The 4,925-nt window shown below is 47.1% G+C and overlaps 1 non-coding gene across 1 annotated transcript; it reads left to right on the top strand.

The window, feature by feature from the left end:
* The first annotated feature begins 1,128 nt into the window (after window positions 1-1,128).
* On the top strand, window positions 1,129-1,200 carry TRNAH-GUG (transfer RNA histidin (anticodon GUG)). The gene has a single exon. It is a non-coding gene; the product is annotated as a tRNA-His (tRNA).
* The last annotated feature ends 3,725 nt before the right edge of the window (window positions 1,201-4,925 follow it).

Raw genomic sequence — 4,925 nt, 5'->3', positions numbered from 1 at the left:
ATGTTGATGGCTTTGTTTACTTGATGTCAGGTGTGTGTGGGAGAGGGGGAGAGGCCACACATGTGACGTACTAATACTTCTGAGGCCTGATTCACGAAAGCACTTACGCAAGCACTTACGAACGTGTACATCTTTCCTCAATCTTTGACGGTTTTGGTTACATTTATTAAACAGTTTACAAGCATGAAAATTTCCCATTCAACTGTTGTTATTGTTATAAACAGCCTCCTGGTGCTTCGGAGCTCATTAACTGTTTAATAATTGTAAACAAAGCCGCCAAAGATTGAGAAAAGATGGACAGGTTCGTAAGTGTTTGCGTAAGTGCTTTCGTGAATCTGGCGCCTGGTTTCTTTCTTACCTTTCTCTTAGAATCAATTTATTCCTAAGTTGACCAGATCACACATCAGAAGCTGAGGAGACGACGACGTTTCGTCCATTTTATTCGTCACTTTTATCCAGGACGTTGAACGAACATTTTTAGTCAGGATTGTGAGCAATATATTATTTAGGTCTGGATTATCTATCTTTAAATTATCTATTTAGATTATCTAGATTATTTAGATTATAGATAGGTTATCTATCTATTATCAACGAGGAGGCCTGGTCGACGACCGGACCGCGGGGACGCTAAGCCCCGGAAAGCCTCTGCACTGTAAAATTGCAACATGTTAAAGTGAGAGATATATTGCAGGAAAGTAAATCAATGCAGTGAAGAGATTGCTTGTTGTGGCCGCCATAGACAGTGCAGTGAAGAGATTGCTTGTTGTGGCCGCCATAGACAGTGCAGTGAAGAGATTGCTTGTTGTGGCCGCCATAGACAGTGCAGTGAAGAGATTGCTTGTTGTGGCCGCCATAGACAGTGCAGTGAAGAGATTGCTTGTTGTGGCCGCCATAGACAGTGCAGTGAAGAGATTGCTTCTTGTGGCCGCCATAGACAGTGCAGTGAAGAGATTGCTTGTTGTGGCCGCCATAGACAGTGCAGTGAAGAGATTGCTTGTTGTGGCCGCCATAGACAGTGCAGTGAAGAGATTGCTTGTTGTGGCCGCCATAGACAGTGCAGTGAAGAGATTGCTTGTTGTGGCCGCCATAGACAGACTTGGAGAACACTGAACGACACTTGAGTCAGTGGCCGTGATCGTATAGTGGTTAGTACATTGCGTTGTGGCCGCAATAACCCAGGTTCGAATCCTGGTCACGGCAGGCTTGAACGTGTGACTTTAACTCTCACAAGTCGAGCCTGGCCTCGGGCCGGGCTTGGGGAGTAGAAGAACTCCCAGAACCCCATCAACCAGGTATCAACCAGGTACACGCTGGGTAATAATAGTACTTGTAAGTACTTGTACTTACAAAACACTTACAAAAGTACTTGTAGTGTCGCTAAAAGAAAGTTAAGACCTTGAAGAAGACATTTGACACGCTTCCACTAGACTATTTCTTAAGTCGAGTTGACACGGTGGCAAGTTGGGATACCCTTACGACGTCCTCATAATTGTATTCACAAACAGACCGTAAGATTTTCACAAGCCTCGAGTCTTAATTCCACTGCATGCCGACAGAGGGCAGTAGTTTTGCTTTGACTAATCACAGTAAATGACTTTTTTTCCCTTCGATTGCTTGGGCCAATTATAGTGCTTGAAGCTCGTTTCCCACCAACCTACCTCCCCCCCCCCATAACTAACCTATTTACCTATTAACTACCAACTTACCTACCCCATAACCAACCTAATTACCCAACTACCCAAATGGGGACATGTTGTTGTTTTCAGATTTAGCTCTCAGCACGAAATGTCCATGTAGCACGGGCTATGGCGAGCCCGTAAAGCAGGGAACAAAATAAGCCTATTTATATTAAAAAGAGGTAAGACAAGAGGACATAGTGGAAGCTGGACATCACTGGTCTGAAAACCTCTCGAAACCCTCTTCAGGTATGTTCCAGGTAAGGGAGTGGAAGAGATGTAAGAAAGATGTGGCTCCCTGTGCACGGAGGTTGGTTGTCTCATCCATCCACCTGATCACCTATCCACCCAGCTGCCCCACCCTGAGGGTGGTGTCGCATGGCGGCCATTTTGTGGGTCACAGACAGGTAGGATGACATATTTAGTTTCCTGTGGGACCCTCGACTTTGTGATGCGACGGGGGTCTTAAGTCTTCCGTACCTGTCACGCCTCACCCGTCCCCTCGCCTTCCGTCACATCCAACCCGTCCCTCGTGCTGTCTGGGGTCTCCGTGTCGTCGTGGTCTTGGAGGCGTGCCATGGACAGGCAGAGTCGTGTAGGGCTGGAGGAAGAGTGGTCGCTGATGTCGAGTCGTCTTGTTAATGGGATGTGTACCTCGTTACCTCTCACCGTTGAGCATCTCAGGGTGACTGGGAGAGAGAGAGAGGGAGAGAGGGAGGGAGGGAGAGAGAATAAGGAGCATCAACCAAGTCCACTGCGGGCTCACCGTAGCCCGTGCTACTTGGAACTTTTTGTTCCAAGTAGCGAATCTTTAAGAACAACAAGAGAGAGAGAGAGAGAGAGAGAGAGAGAGAGAGAGAGAGAGAGAGAGAGAGAGAGAGAGAGAGAACACTGGCTAACAAGGCAGTTCGGGTAGTTTAACGTCTCGCCAGCAAAATAAACATTCTTCAGTATGTTTATTTTATTCATAAGGAATATATATATAATAATGACGTCCAATATATACGTTTATCACTAGAAAGTTAGGACACGGTGTATAATTGGGGTATAAGGAGTATATACTTATATCTTGGTATGTAAGGGATCTGAGAATAATGATGTCTGACGACCTAACGTTTAGGGAGCATAACCAAGCAAATATTGCGACAGCCAGAAAAATGATAGGATGGATTACGAGAACTTTCAAATCCAGGGATCCCATCACAATGGTTGTACTCTTCAAGTCACTTGTGCTGTCCCGTCTTGAGTACTGCTCAGTACTCACTTCCCCCTTCAGAGCAGGAGAGATTGCTGAAATAGAGGGAATACAGAGAACATATACGGCATACATAGACACATTAAAACACTTAAACATGGCTCTCAATATGTACTCTCAAGAAAGGAGACGAGAGTCGTACCAAATAATATACACATGAAGGAAACTAGATTGTTTTCTTCAAGGAGTGCCGGACCATCCGGGTATGTGGGCCTGCGGGTCGCTCCTAGCAACAGCCTGGTGGACCAAACTCTCACAGGTCCACCTTGACCCCGGGCCGGGCTTGGGGAGTAGAACAACTCCCAGAACCCCATCCAGGTACAATCCAGGTACACGCTGGGTCATAATAGTATTAAGACTTAAAATTCTGTGTGTGTATGTTAAAACACAATTCTGGAGAATTATCATAATTAAATTTGTCCTTTCTTTACAGGTACGTGTGGATGATTGGCCCTGTTCTTCTGGCTACCACAGTGGTGAGTAGGGCCCCTCCTCTTATGATCTGTCTGGTTGTTAAGTCCAGCTACTGGCACAACTGTGGAACTGGTTTTTTAAACCATTATGCTGTTATCGTCTTAGTGCCACAAGTGCCACAAGCCAGCGTCCAGTAAGAGTGCCACACCGAGCAACACCCACACATCTTCCACCCCTCTAGGTAGTGATGTGGTGGAGGCTGACTCCATACACAGCTTCAAGTGTAGATATGATAGTCTAGTAGGCTCAGGAACCTGTACATCAGTTGATTGACAGTTGAGAGGCGGGACCAAAGAGCCAGAGCTCAACCCCCGCAAGCACAACTAGGTGAGTACATCACTGCCTAGTGCATTCCTTTTGACTTTCCTGACACTGAACAAATCTTGTCTAATGTCTCAATGGCTCATTTGTGTACTCAAGATTCACCTGCGTCCTCCTAGTGGGTGTGGCTCCCTGTGTTAGATATACTGTCCTTATCTACCTTATCAGTTCCTCTGAGAATCTTGTGTGGGGTGCGTGCGTACGTGGGTGCATGCGTGCGTGTGTGTGTGTGTGTGTGCGTGCGGGCCTATGTTGGGAAGGAGAAGGGAAGGGGGGGTGAGAAGCAGAGGTAGTTGACAGCCTTACTCACAACTTTCGCCCCTACCACACCACCACACAAGGACCACATTACCTTGCATCACCTTTGCACCCTAATTAATTATGCCTCTCAGAGATTTGGTCTGCACGAGTGTGTGTGGCCGTGCACTCGTGCGCACGGCTCGGGTGTGTACGTCACATAGGTGTACGTTTCACAGATGCACGGCTGATTGCCTGTCTATTGTCTACTTCTGGTAGGTTCCGGGGACGGCCCGGTGGTCTGATCAACCAGGCTGTTAGATGCGGCTGCTCACACTCACAGCCTGGTTGTTCAGGTCTCCTTTTTGAGGTGTTTGTTTATCTAGTTCTTTCTCTTGTACCGTGCGAGGTCAGCTGGTTATGTCCCGTATGTGAAGAGAAGGAGTGTTGATAAGTCTTGGGGATGACCAGACCACACACTAGAATGTGAAGGGACGACGACGTTTCGGTCCGTCCTGGACCATTCTTAAGTCGATTGTCGACTTGAAAATGGTCCAGAACGGACACAATCGACTTGAGAATGGTTCAGGACGGACACAATCGACTTGAGAATGGTCCAGGACGGACACAATCGACTTGAGAATGGTCCAGGACGGACACAATCGACTTGAGAATGGTTCAGGACGGACACAATTGACTTGAGAATGGTCCAGGACGGACACAATTGACTTGAGAATGGTTCAGGACGGACACAATCGACTTGAGAATGGTTCAGGACGGACACAATCGACTTGAGAATGGTCCAGGACGGACACAATCGACTTGAGAATGGTCCAGGACGGACACAATCGACTTGAGAATGGTTCAGGACGGACACAATCGACTTGAGAATGGTTCAGGACGGACACAATCGACTTGAGAATGGTTCAGGACGGACAGAAATCGACTTGAGAATGGTCCAG

This window comes from Procambarus clarkii, chromosome 35 (genome assembly GCF_040958095.1).
Source record: "Procambarus clarkii isolate CNS0578487 chromosome 35, FALCON_Pclarkii_2.0, whole genome shotgun sequence".
NCBI lineage: Eukaryota > Metazoa > Arthropoda > Malacostraca > Decapoda > Cambaridae > Procambarus > Procambarus clarkii.
Note: the sequence above shows the minus strand (reverse complement) of the source record. Positions and strands in the feature narration are given on the sequence as shown.